At 31.4% G+C, this 14,629-nt stretch overlaps 1 protein-coding gene across 2 annotated transcripts in view; it reads right to left on the reverse strand.

Annotated features, from left to right (window-relative positions):
* Positions 1-14,629, reverse strand: part of LOC115877297 (band 3 anion transport protein) — a 202,283-nt gene that overhangs the window by 161,022 nt on the left and 26,632 nt on the right. The window contains exon 1 of one of the 2 annotated variants that reach the window (XM_030893431.1): positions 3,477-3,635. The exons of the other annotated variant lie outside the window; for it this stretch is intronic. The gene's annotated coding sequence lies outside the window, so the exon portion shown is untranslated. Of the gene's footprint in view, positions 1-3,476; positions 3,636-14,629 lie in introns of those variants that run through there. 2 annotated transcript variants of the gene reach the window in all.

The following is a 14,629-nucleotide window of genomic DNA, read 5'->3' on the forward strand; positions in this document are numbered from 1 at the left end:
GGCCAGGTCTTCACTATAGGAATTGACCTCAAATCCAAGAAGGCAATAGAGAAAGAGAAAGAATGATCGAAAAAAAACGGCGTCCAGTTGGTTTGGAAATTTGAAGTGAAACTTCTTCGTACTTCTGTTTGTCTCTCTGTCTAAGGACTCCATTCGGATACCTCTATCCACATGCCTAGTTTGGTTCCCATCGACCCATAATTAACTAAAATCCTGATGATTTCGTCCATTTAGAGGCATTGGTTCGAAATATCGAGGGTGGCATCCTGTAGCCCGTCCCCAATTATGCCGAAATCGACCCACATTTTTCTTTAATATCAAATTGTTAATCCCATCCTGATGAAGATGTATACGAAACGTCGTATCCAACTTTGCAAGGTGGGACCGTATGCACGTACACACCAAATTTGGTCGTTATTGGACATCAACTTTTGATATTTTTTACGTCAAAACAAACTGTCACAGTGACACTTGTCGAGCACTGTCAAGTTGGCCTTAGTCCAATCTATCGACATACCAAATTTCATTTAAGTCGGACGGTTTTTTGATTATATTCATTGATGATGGAGTTTCGTGGTACACGAAACGTCGTGAAAACATCACGAAAGGATGGTGATCATCTATATCCCGGGTTTCAGCTTCCTAACTCACATAGGGCTCGAGCTTTGACGCTCCAAAATTGTTACTACTTTTCCTTTCGCGTCTCCTGTGTCACGGCCTTCAGTTTTTACTCCCATCGCGCGTAAAGAAGTTTCATTTCAAAAATTTAAAACTAAGTTATTTTAACGTTATATTAATTGAAATAAGTTAATAATAGTAATTTTTTAAACTGATCGCGTGAAATTGAATTTTTATGTATTTTCGTTTTTACTATAAAATTGAGTATTGATTGAAATTATACGTATACACTTCCTCAATAAATTAACGCACCACAAAAATATAACCAAAAGTTTAAGTTAAGTTTTTGTCAAAACCACTTATCCGATTTGGACTTTTTTTTTTGAATGATAGGTTATTCTTTCCAATAACCTAACTGTATTTTGATAGGAACCCTTTTTATACTAATACCGGGTGTAGCAATTATAACGTGTTTTTTTAATAAAATTTGTGACACCCTGTAGAGTTGATCGTCAAGTTAAAATTGAAATCACATTTTAGCCTTATCTTTTTTTTACATTTTGTTTTTTTATTTACTCCATTGTCTTCCTTATTACACGAGAAACAACATTTTATAGGATGACATTATTTAATATTGGTTTTAATTAACATTTTTCCATTTTACTCACTAAAGTAAGTAGCAGGCTATGGAAAAACACGGATTACCAGTTTTCGTCCTTTTATTATATCAAAAATATGCAACGTGCACGTGAAACAAGAAATCTTACTGGTGAAGAATGTGCTCTAGCATTAATATTGTCTGAGGAAGGTTGGAGCTACCGAAGAATTGGTGAACGATTTAATGTAACTCACTCAACCATTTCACGAGTTATACAACGGTATAGAAATACTGGGAGTAATTGTCGCAGGCCGGGACAAGGAAGGAATCGAAGAATCAATCCGATTCAGGAACGTTTTTTAAAACTCTCAACAATAATTACAGTTGAGGGTTGGAACCTTTGGTGTTACACAGCAAAATAAAAACACTAAATCACCACAATACACCAAAACACTTTTACTTTTACACTGGACGCGCGTTTCGCTAACCATGTTAGCATCATCAGCAGATGATTATAAATCAAGTTTATAAAAAAAATGTTGTTTCTCGTGTAATAAGGAAGATAGTAAAAAGGAGTAAATAAAAAAACAAGATGTAAAAAAAGATAAGGCTAAAATGTGATTTCAATTTTAACTTGATACTGTAACTGATCAACTCTACAGGGTGTCACAAATTTTATTAAAAAAACACGTAATAATTGCTACACCCGGTATGAGTATAAAAAGGGTTCCTATCAAAATACAGTTAGTATAGCAACATTGTGGAAAGAATAACTTATCATTCAAAAAAAAATCGTCCAAATAGGATAAGTGGTTTTGACAAAAACTTAACTTAAACTGGTTATTAGTATTGGTTATTTTTTTGTGGTGTGTTAATTTATTGCGGAAGTGTAGTTGGGGGTTGGAATCTTTGGTGTTACAACAGCAAAATAAAACACTAATTCACCACAATACACCAAAACACTTTACTTTTAAACACTGGACGCGCGTTTCGCTAACCATGTTAGCTTTGTAATCATCGGCAGATGATTATAACTGTTCTTATAATGTCACTCAGTTTTAATTATCTGCTGATAATGCGAACATAGTTAGCGAAACGCGTGTCATGTTTAAAAGTAAAGTGTTTTGGTGTATTGTGGTGAATTAGTGTTTTATTTTGCTATAAAATTGAGTAATAATATGCAAGAAAAAGTACTGGTTAGAACAAGAATCATTCATAAATAAAAAAATATAATTTTATTACGATATTTAAATAAAAATGATTTTAACGTTATGTTTATAATTAATTAATAGCTATTTATGTAACAAGTTGCGAAATGAATGTGTTTTAAGCACGGGACGCAAAATTGACAATGCGTCGAGTGGTTAAAACACTCTTTTCGCAACGAATTTCATACAAGATTTTTTGTGAAAGCGGATAATTTGAGATTTTCATGCTATTATTATTATATATTTTTAAACATTTTTTAAAATGTTCTGGTAATCGCTTTCTAAGACATTGTTTATGCATTGTTTAATGACAAAGTTCTGTCAGGTTCGAACGTCGCCATATTTTTGCAAAGTTTTGTGAAAAAATGAGTGATAATGACGAGTCTTTGGATATTCAACAAGCTGCTGAAACTGCGGTATCCACGTTAGTGCCCGAGAACCTGGGTCAAAGAAAAACATGTTGAGCATTTCACAGAATAGGTATTGCTAGCCTATTTCCTGAAATTATCCACTACCTTAAAGCCGTCAACTCTGTGGAGTAAATACTCGATGCTCCGCACCATGATTTACCTGAATAGAAACGTAGATATTAGCAAATTCACAAACCTTATTGCATTTTTAGAAAGAAAGGCTTCCGGATATCAGGCAAATATATCAAAAGTATTTACAAAACTGGAAATAGAACGCTTTATCAAAGAAGCAAGATGAACTAGAATTCCTGTTAGCTAAAGTTGTCTTAATCGTTGGAGTATTTGGATGCCTCTTAACATTCTAATAATTTAAATAATTGTACCTTTAAGATTTATAATAAATAAATCTTTTCATTGTTTCTAACGTTTCATTTTTTACTTTTAGATACTAGTGCCTAAAAGAATGTCATTTCGAATCTCAAATAAATATCAAAAACTGTCAATTTCGAAACACTTTCACAAAAAATAAATTTTATTGCTAATTGCTAGTCTATTAAACTTAAGTAAAATTCCGCGAAAAGTAAAAGACATCGTCATCCATGCGAAGAAAATGATGTAAACAAACATGTAAATAAGACATACCTTCGTGGCCTTCCATAGATTCGACTTGACCTATAGTCGATCAGTTCGCGGTTTACGAGGTTAAGGTCGCGCCAACCGCGTCTACTAGCGCCGCGCTAATGTTACGTAAATGCCGCCCGTCGCCGTATCTACGGATTTACGCCGACTGTCAAATCCGAGCGACCACACTTATAAATACTGGTGCCAAATCTTATTATCTGAAGATTAGAGGGCTTCGTTATGTGCGACCGCGAAATATATTGTTGCGCTGCCGCTGCTTTCTCCGTCGCGCTACAACCGCCAAACAAACGTAATAATTGTCTGGTTGTTGTTGTTATCAGGGTTGGATCGAGGATGGTCAGTTACTTAATTTTTTCCCCGATTTTAATGGGACGTCCTATGCCGGAAACACTGCGACCTGTAAAGCCTGCTGTGTTTGTACCTTTTCTCTGTTTGAATCCATCCCTGTGTCCTGTACCAGTTTATAATCAATTTACTTTATTGAAAAGACTTTGCATACCGCGTGGTACATCGGAAAACCGGACATAGGAAATCCCAAGTAAATTCTGAGAAGGCCAAATATTATCTCTCCCGATGATTTTATACAAAAGTTGTTAGACTTTTTTGAAGAAGCGTTAAATTCAGTACTTTCGCCTAGAATTTCGTTTTATTCGGAATCGGCATGTTATTTTCGATTTCACTACATCAATAATACAACATCTGGAAAATAAAGATCTGGCAATGGGTATATTTCTTGATTTATCGAAAGCATATGACTCTTTAGACCACCATTTACTACTAATAAAACTCGAAAAATATGGAATAAGAGGTCCAGCACTCAAATGGATTACATCATACTTGACAAATAGAGAACAACAAGTTATTGTGAGAAAAGACGAAAAGATTAGTAAGTCTAGTATACAAAAATTGAATATCGGTATACCTCAAGGCAGTATCATTGGGCCACTACTTTTTATCATCTACTTAAACGATATTAGCCAAACAACAAGAAATGCAAATTTTAGCCTTACATGCTATGCAGATGACACTAATATACTTACTCATGGAACAACACAAGATATTCTGAAGGAGAATGGCAGTAAGGCTTTCATGAGAGTAGAGGAATGGTTTGAGACAAATAGACTAATGCTAAATAAAGAAAAAACTAATACACTAATTTTTCGAACACAACAGAAGAAAATTGAATTAGCGAGCAATTTGAAAATTGGAGAAATGGATGTCAGCCTTGGTGGTGAATGCAAATTTCTTGGTATTTACATAGACGAGCACTTAAAGTGGACCCAACATATTTATAAGCTATGCTTGAGACTTGGCACAATTTCCTACGGTCTGAGAATTGTGTCAAGTTATGTGAACAGACTCAATGAAAACACTATACTGTGGAAATTTTGAGGCACTGCTGAGATATGGAATTATTCTCTGGGGATCAAATTCAGAAACTGCAAAAAATTTTGTGATTCAGAAAAGAATTATAAGACTTATAAAGAAACTTCAGTACAGAGAAAGCTGTCGAGGACACTTTAAATCCTTCGGAATTATGACGCTTCCAGCTCTTTATATATATGAGTGTTTAATATTCATCTTCAAACATAAGTCCCTATTTGAAATGGAAAATCTCATGAATACCAAACAAGGTCCAGTGATGCCAAGTTCCCTCACATCGTCTCACCCTGACTGAAAAAAAATCCAGTATACATGTGTGTAAAGTTTTACAATAGCCTCCCTGAAGACATAAGAGCAATCGAAAGTCAAGAAACCTATAAGAAATCGTTGAAAAAACTCTTAATTGAATTGGAACCCTACTCAATCAATGAATTCTTAATATAAAAGTCTCTTCACCGCTGACAATATTTCAATATGTCTATATATTTGTAATTTTATTGTACATATTTAGATCATTTTTGAAATAAATATTTTTATTATTATTATTATTATTTTCAAAAATCATGCCGGTATGCCATTAGCCAACACGCCACGTTACGCCACGCCATGCTACCCCACGTCTTGAAGATCTGTGCGTATGTTTTTCCATTTAATTTCATGTATTGCGTACATACTAGGCAACACGCCACCCCACGTCACGCCATCCCACGTGTGTCGTCTGTCCCAGATCTCATATGTACACTCTTTCCCACCTCGCATATTGTGGTGTCGCGTGGCGTGTGGTCTAATGGGGTCCCGGCTTCAATCATTAAATTAGTAAAATTTATAATACGACCCAGAGAATGTTACAATAAAAATTTTGAGGTATATTTTTATAAGAGGTTTTATTTCGCAAAAAAAATTTTGATTTTTAAAAAAAATTGGAATTTTTTTAGTTATTAGTTAAAAAACACAACTACTTGAAAATATGGCAACATAGGTAGTAGATTAAATATACAAGAAAGAAAACCCAGAAAAGATTCAGTAGTTCTCAAAATAAAATAACTCGGTTATTTTGGATTTTTGGAAAAACGGTAAAGAGAAAATATGTTTCTTTTGTCGATAGTTTCTTCTTTTTCAAGTACCGTCTCCTAACGGAGGTTGGCAACGATCATGGCTATTTTGATTTTATTTGCGGCTGCTCTAAATAATCCATTCGACATCACTCGACGTACCATTCTCTGAGGTTCTTCAGCCACGATATTCGTCTTCGGCTCCGACTACGTCCTTCTTGGATTTTTCCTTCCATAATATTCTGGATCAATTGGTATTTAGGACTTCTTATATCATATGCAAAATATTCTAATTTTTTCCACTTAAGGGTTTTATGCATTTCTTCTTCCGTGTTCACAAGGCGTAATACCTCGATATCTGTAACTTTATCGACCCAAGAAATCCGTAACATGTGACGATAACACCACCTTTCGAAAGCCATCAGTCTGTTAATTTCGGCTGTTTTAAGGGTCCACGCTTCGGCACCATACAATAAGGTCGAAAACACGTAACATCGGAGCATTCTTATTCTTAAATATATATATAAACGGGATTTGGTATAAGTATTTGATACTTTTTTCCATCTACAGCCTATTGCTGCCTTCCCGTTACCCTACGCCACACGTCTCGATTTAGTGCGTCATCGGCTTCTAGGTTACGAGCTTCCATTGCTTCCTTAACCGTTCCGTTCCAGGATTTTCTAGGTCTGCCTCTCTTTCTTCTACCTTGGGGAGTCCATTGAAAAACTTTTCTTGGCCACCTGTTCTCCGTCATACGCAGAACATGTCCAAACCACTTTAAGCTGGATTTTTGAATTCGATCTAGCACTGTCTCCTCCGATGCATTCATGATACGCCTGACCTCGATGTTTGTCTTTTTTTCCATCCTAGATATACCTGCGCTCCTTCTAAGATAGTCCATTTCAACAACTTGGATTTTGCGCTTCGTATCTGCACTCTGAACCATAGCAAAGAACTGGCTCCACCAATGTTCGTCCAAGTCTCTTTTTAGTTGTTGCAGACAAGTTTCGATCCCACCAGAGGCTATTAAGACAACCAATAACTTGTTTGCTCTTCTGAATTCGGGTTTGTATTTCTTCTTTGTCCAAACCCTCGTTGTTGATAGTAGCACCAAGGTATTTAATACTTATTCTTAAATCTAAGTTTATATCTCTACTGCAAAACAATTTCTTTAGTTTTAAAAATAAATTTCTGGCTATCTCAATCCTGGACTTTATTTCTTGCAATTGTTCGGCAGTTTCATTTATTATTGTGTAGTGTTGGACTTTTCCTATTGGCGTGCTGTCTATTGATATTGAAATATTTACATTTTGGTCTTTTGTAATAATTATGAATTTTGTTTTCTTCTAATTCATATTCAGCCCATATTGTTTGCAGGAAAGATCTATTCTTTGCAGTAGGTTCTGCAAATCTTCACTATCGAGATCTACTAACCCTAAAAATATTTGCACTTACTTAAGACTCACCCTGTATAGACTCACTCATATCTGCTTTTCAAAAAGTGTCTTAGCTTTAACACCAAAGGCTTTATAAAATCTTTTTTATTTCGCTTGAGGTGTCTCCTCACTACTCCTCAGTAGAACTCTAAATCTCTAAAGGGTTACCTTTCTCATTATGGACTTTAAGTTCCTTTTTGTGAGCGGAGATTGTTGATAAACATTAGATTAAAAATCATAAAGAATAGATTATGTATTTTTACATTTTTATAATTTCAATATTTTATTACTAATCTATCAAGTATATCAGATATGTATTCCTGTTCTAGTATTAAATCATTTCCAAATATATATTTTTTAATATTAACTGTAATATCTATTTTTGGTATATAATTTATTTATTTCAAAATGTTTATTTTATTTAGTATCCAAAAAATATTTTTTTTTGACAATTTTTATTTTATTGGGTATTCAAAAAATGCTACCATTAAAACTGTACCATTTTTTGTCCCTATTGATTCTATTAGAATAACTTGGCGTTGTCCCAAACTATTTTGACTTAATTAATATTTTGTTTAAATTACATTTTTGACATTAAATAATTAATGATACAATAACCACACATTGCCAATAGCTACACGTGTATGTACAAAGTTTTTACATGTTTAGATTAAATTAAAATTGTCTTTATATATTTTATTCTTATTATATGTTGTATTTTTATAGATCAAATCGCTATATGAAATTGTAACTGTCAAGTGAATTTTGTCATTAAATCCTTCGAATATTGTTACTGATATCTAAACGTGTTCACTACGGATAAACTTATTTTATATCAGTATTTACTACCGATCAAATCCTTTATAAACATCGATAGCTTTTTCTGAAAAATATACTTTAAATGTGCCTTAAAAGATTTTATGATATCATTGTGCAATACGTCACATGATTAGAATCATTAGGATAATTATCAATATAATAATTACTGCATATATCTAATAATATTTTAATTATCAGAAATACGCTATTTTCCTTATTGATTTTTTGTTTATTATTAGTACATTTCTAATAACTACCCACTAATTCATAAAATGGTCACAAATTTATATAACGTTGACACAAAACAACATCTATTAGATAAACAGTTTGGTCACTCAAAACTCTCTACTTTAGTGTCCAATTTTTCGATTGATAAGTTTTATTTTTAAAATCAAAAATATACCGGGTGCGTCTCAAAAGTGGCTCACCCCTATAACTTTTTTATTTTTTCAGATAAAATAACGATATTTGGTATGTTAGTATATGACATAAATTGGGATTGATTGACGTATTCAATTGTTTTCGGTCACTTCCGGTTTCACCGGAAATGACTACAACTTTTGATTTTTAAATGGCACCCCCGGTATTTTTTTACTTTATTCGATAGAAAATGACACTCTGAATCGAATGACATATCATATGTCAATTTTCCAAAACAAATTCTATTTTAAATTTCAATCTAGAGTGCCATGGCTGTGTTAAAAACACTAATTTTTAATCAAAGGGCCTTGGAAAAATAGATTTGATCGTCTAATGTTTTTAGTGTCTTGTCCTGGCCGGTTAAAAGATGCCCAAATCCTATTTTTAATCATATCTCAGTTTTTTTCAAATGGAAAGAGGGTGACTCATTAGCATATTTGGAATAAGCATTTTTTACGAATAATTTGATACCACACACTTGGTATTTTGGTGGTGCCATTTAAAAATCAAAAGTTGTAGTCATTTCCGGTGAAACAGGAAGTGACCGAAAACAATTGAATACGTCAATCAATCCCAATTTATGTCATATACTAACATACCAAATATCGTTGTTTTATCTGAAAAAATAAAAAAGTTATAGGGGGTGAGCCACTTTTGAGACGCACCCGGTATAATGTTTAAGGCAGTTAAGGCAGATACTGTATTATAGCAAAAGAAACGGCATCAAAGATGGCTGGGGATTGACAATCGATGATAAATTTGGCGATGTAAATTTCTAGACGTCATTTACTAAAAATTGACATAAAACTTCAAAAATTAGTTCTAATTATAGAAAGATTAAAAAAGGATAGAAAGTTTCCAGACACACAACTTTATTTCCAAAAATGATTTTTTCTTGGATTTTAAACTAAACCATTTAAAATTTATTTTTAATCAATACGAGTATAAAAATACATTACACCCCTCATAATTTCTGCTTTATTTTTTAATGGCAGTAAGCACCATTAGAAAATAAAGCAGTGTACGGGCCAACTAAATGAGGTCTACAGCTTAACGCCGTTATTTTTTCGATGGTAAGGTAATATCTCAAAGACTAAGGACTCATCGAAATGCAAACTCTACTCAACAAAGAAATATAATTTATGAACCTTTATATTTACATTATAAATTTGGATTGAAGAAATATGGTTTTAGTAATTTTGATCCCTTTGAAACAATTTATATTGATAGTACTATTCATATTGACTCTCACAAATATATAAAATTGTAGAATGTCCCACAAAATATCATATTTTGAATAATTTACAGTTAAAATTCTTTATTATAATAATAGTCTTATTATTCTTTTCATATTCATATTGTAGTTTACTGTATAATGTTTATGTACTGAGAATGTGTATCTGGTTTTCTTGCATGTATGTGAGCCATAGGATAAATAAATAAAATGAATTCTTTTCTTGAATAACTAAGTAAATTAAAATAATTTATGAGTAATCAAAAGGAGCTATTTTTACAACACTTTCACTAAGAAAAGCGTTATAAGTCATGTGAGTTTATTTATCACTGTGCTAATAAACGTGACAATAATCAAAACTAACGTGACAAAGCACAGTATTTGATTTGATTTCATTTCAATCTCACCAATTTCAGAGAACTTATATAAAAATTTACATAAAGGATATTCCAAAATTTGTAAGTCAAGCATAATCAGCATATATTGTAAACTTTTTAAAACATCATATAAGAATATTTTTTATTCCTTAAATAGGCAGTACAACAGATTGTACTCTATTTTTATGAAATTGATAATTTTTGATTGGAAGTAATTCTAAAAAATATCCTATAATTTTTATTGACTAAGAGTGGGTCCCAGGTGGGACCCACCACCGCGGCCGGTGGGCTAATGGCCTATTGTGGCTAAAATATTAGTTATTATAGTTGTAGTATAAATTCATTTTTGTTTAAATATAACTTTAATCTAATAATATTAATTATAGTCTAATTAAAAAAAAAAAAATTAAATTAAATTAATTGTATACACGGTTGTTCACCACATACGACACGGAGTATTGTAGCTAAACGACTAGATTTTTACAAATTGTAAGTTTTGGGTTCGTTGAAGAACTATTAGAGCTACAATTTAAAAATATTTTTACAAGATACAGTGTCCCAAATAAATAAAAAATATCAAAGTTGTACTTTTTTAAATGGAACACCCTATATATTATTACATTTTTAGTTTCTACGATTAAAATAAAGGTAAATTTGATTAAGGTTTATTACACTTAAACCTTACCGTTTTTGAAATATTTTCAATTTTGTGAAATTGCAGTATAAATTTTAAGGCTTCATTTCTCCGAGGGTATCAAAGTTTTTAATACTAAATATTTACTGAAGTTTATTTATTGATCAGTTATTGTATTGCAATAATAAAAACTTTACTACCTTATACAGAGTGTCTAAAAATTTATTTTAAATAATTACTAGCTTTAAACGGCAATAACTTGTTTAATTTAAATGGAACACCGTGTATATTTTATGAAAATCAGATGCACAATTTAATTGTCTATCAAATTGTATTATACCATTTTTTACCTATCTCCTCAAGTTTCCGTAGAAAATGCATTTTCTTGTAATTTAGAACTCATTTATCAATATACCCATGGAATACTGACATTTTAGATTATTTTTAAAGATGTACTAAATTTTTAAAGAGTACAGATACTAATATTGTCGATATAGTTCGTTTATTTCATTAAAAAATAAAAAAAAAACTGTTTAAATATTTGTTAAGAGGACCAATTAATATGATTCCAGTATTCAAACTACATTAATTGACTGTTTGCGTTGATTAATAATAATTGCTCCAAATACTAAAAAACTGAATTATGTATGTATATTAGATAGTGTGGTAAAAAGTAACACCTTAAAAATGATATTTAATTTTTTAACAAATGCTTATTTATAACAATAGAGACGTTCATTTTCATAACTTATTATTATATTGATTTCTGATTCAAATCCACACTTATTTAGAATAATTTATTAACGAACACAATTAAGTATGTAGTTAATTAGTATTTGGGCGGAAATACTGGTGGTATATTTAATTAATGGTTTTTAATAGTTTTCTTTTTGCATATAAATGGGCTAGTAATATTATCGTTTTACTAAAAACGATAATATTACTAGCCTGTACATTTTGTACATTTGTTGTTTTAAAAACAATATAAAATGTCAATATTCCATGGGTATATTGATAAATGAGGTCTAAATTATAAGAAAATGCATTTTCTACGAAAACTTGAAGGAATAGATAAGAAGTGGTATAATACAATTTGATAGACAATTAAACTGTGCATCTGATTCTCATAAAATATACAGGGTGTTCTATTTAAATTAAATAAGTTATTGCCGTTTAAAGCTAGTAATTATTTAAAATAAATTTTTAGACACTCTGTATAAAGTAGTATAATTTTTATTATTGCAACACAATAACTGATGAATAAATAAACTTCAGTAAATATTTAGTATTAAAAACTTTTATATCCTCGGAGAAATGAAGTCTTAAAATTTATACTGCAATTTCGCAAAATTGAAAATATCTCAAAAACGGTGAGGTTTAAGTGTAATAAACCCTAATCAAATTTATCTTTATTTTAATCGTAGAAACCAAAAATGTAATAATATACAGGGTGTTGTATTTAAAAAAATACAACTTTGACATTTTTTATTTATTTGGGACACTGTATCTTGTAAAAATATTTTTAAATTGTAGCTCTAATAGTCCTTCAACGAACCCAAAACTTACAATTTGTAAAAATCTCATCGTTTAGCTACAATACTCCGTGTCGTATGTGGTGAACAACCCTGTAGATAAGTATATTAGTTTATATTTAAAAAAAAATATAAAGTTTCAGAGTTTATAATTTTATTTCTTCTTCAAGTCTATTTCAATTTCTTCTTGAAGAAGAAAAACAGTAGGTTTTATAATTCGTGTACTAAGATTAAAATTATATTGTGATTGGATAGATTTTTTTAGCATAGCAATTGTTAAAATTGCCTTATATCTATCAAAAATAGTAGATAAAATAGTACTTTAACCGCAACGGTAGATTAAATCATACTTTAACAGCGAGGATACGTTAAAAACTTTATTTCTTCTCGTACGTTTTTTAATTGCTTCCATTTTTGAAAATTGTTGTATTTCTTTTCATAAGTTATTCGGGATTTAAATGGAAGTAGTTTGGATATGGCGTTTGTCGCCTCAGCCTGAATATCTGTTGGTAGTTTACTTATTTCGTTTTGAGCCATTTATGACTCCAATTCAATCAGCAATTGACACGAAAGGGAATTAAAAAATATTGATTCAAAACTGACAACTAAAGAGACAGCTTTATTTATTTGTCAAATTACATAGAAACCAACGCCAACCCAGCACAATATTTTTTCTACTCGTAATAAATTCCTTGAAATAATAATTTCTGAATATTTTTTAAAACGTAACTCGCTATGGAAAAAATATTGCTTTATACACGACATTGCATTATCGTCTCCCGAAATCTTTTCCCGGTCGACGATAAAATACCATTTTATCGTGTTGTATAAAAAATAACTATTAATCGTTATACTATGGTACATGTAACAAAATAAAAAATTCTCATTTCTAAAACAACTTACCCATCCTTGCTCGAAATAGACAAGCGGCAAATTAACAATGCATATCGTACATGTGCCACTAATCGATTTTTACAGATATTTATCGATGCCGAGTTAATATTTATTGTTATTTTAGCTGGGTATGTGTATATTCATGGATATATTGTTTTCCCAAGTAAGCCCTTTAATGATTATTTATGTTTTCATCAGATATTTACATCTTTTGTATGTTCTTAGCCGCCTCCCCCATATGTACTTCCTAAATAATCTAGAAGCGATAAATAGAGTACTAGTTTTACAAATAATACTGTTTCACAACTTTGCTACACAAACTGTGATGTGTGATGTTAAACAAGTGATACAGTAATCACATGCTTTGATTTGTTTTTATTTTCATAATTTTCTAGTTCAGTTGCGAAATTAGCTTCTAGTAATGAACCCGCTAAAAAGTGATCAAATTATCTATAACTAATACTCTTGTAAAAAACCTAAAATAGCAATAAATATCATTGCAATGTTACTACTTTTTAAGAAAAGTGGACTTAATTTATTTAACGTTTTCATCACACCTTGTTGTGCCAGATATATTAGCATATTACAATGTGAATTTATTGTAAGCAAGCGTTGTTTAAATTTTTAATGCCGTGATTTGAACAATATAAATCACCATTTGTTACACACATCTATGCATAATTGTATGGCAAATATCATTACCAGGCTTGCGATTTGTATAAATAGAAATAGGTTTCTAGAATAAATATTAACTTCTGACATTTATATTTTTATAACAATCCCGTAATGATTTAAACCACTTTTATTTATTTATTTTGAGAGACTGTTTGATTCAAATATTAAGAAAAATATGACAAATTATGAGTTATATATATTAAAGTGTTATTAGAGAACCAAAACACGGAGATCAAACGCAGGATCCATTTGGTATGGGTAGCATTTGGAAATATGAACAATATTTTCAAGGATAAAAAGGTGCCCATCAATCTAAAGAAAAAGGCTTACGACAGCTGCATCCTACCTGTGCTTACGTACGGCTTAGAGACTATGGCAATTACCCGAAAAAACAGCAGAACAATTGTGAGTTGCACAAAGGGTCTTGGAAAGAATCATGTTAGGAGTCACCATGAGGGAAAAATGCGGAACACCCACATACGTCAATAAACAAAAGTAATAGATGTTGTTAGACTGGAAAGTCTGAAGTGGCAATGGATCGGACATGTGGCAAGGCAGGATCCAGACCGATGGCTGGTTTGGCTTGTTTCTCTCTACAATTTCCTGTCTCACAATGTACCGTTTGTGTCCGGGAAGGGTTCATAGTTTCATAGTTGTCGATTTTCGAAATAAATCAGTACATGTATATTATTTCGTA

Source organism: Sitophilus oryzae, unplaced genomic scaffold (assembly GCF_002938485.1).
Source record: "Sitophilus oryzae breed Bouriz unplaced genomic scaffold, Soryzae_2.0 scaffold_1443_pilon_pilon, whole genome shotgun sequence".
Lineage (NCBI taxonomy): Eukaryota > Metazoa > Arthropoda > Insecta > Coleoptera > Curculionidae > Sitophilus > Sitophilus oryzae.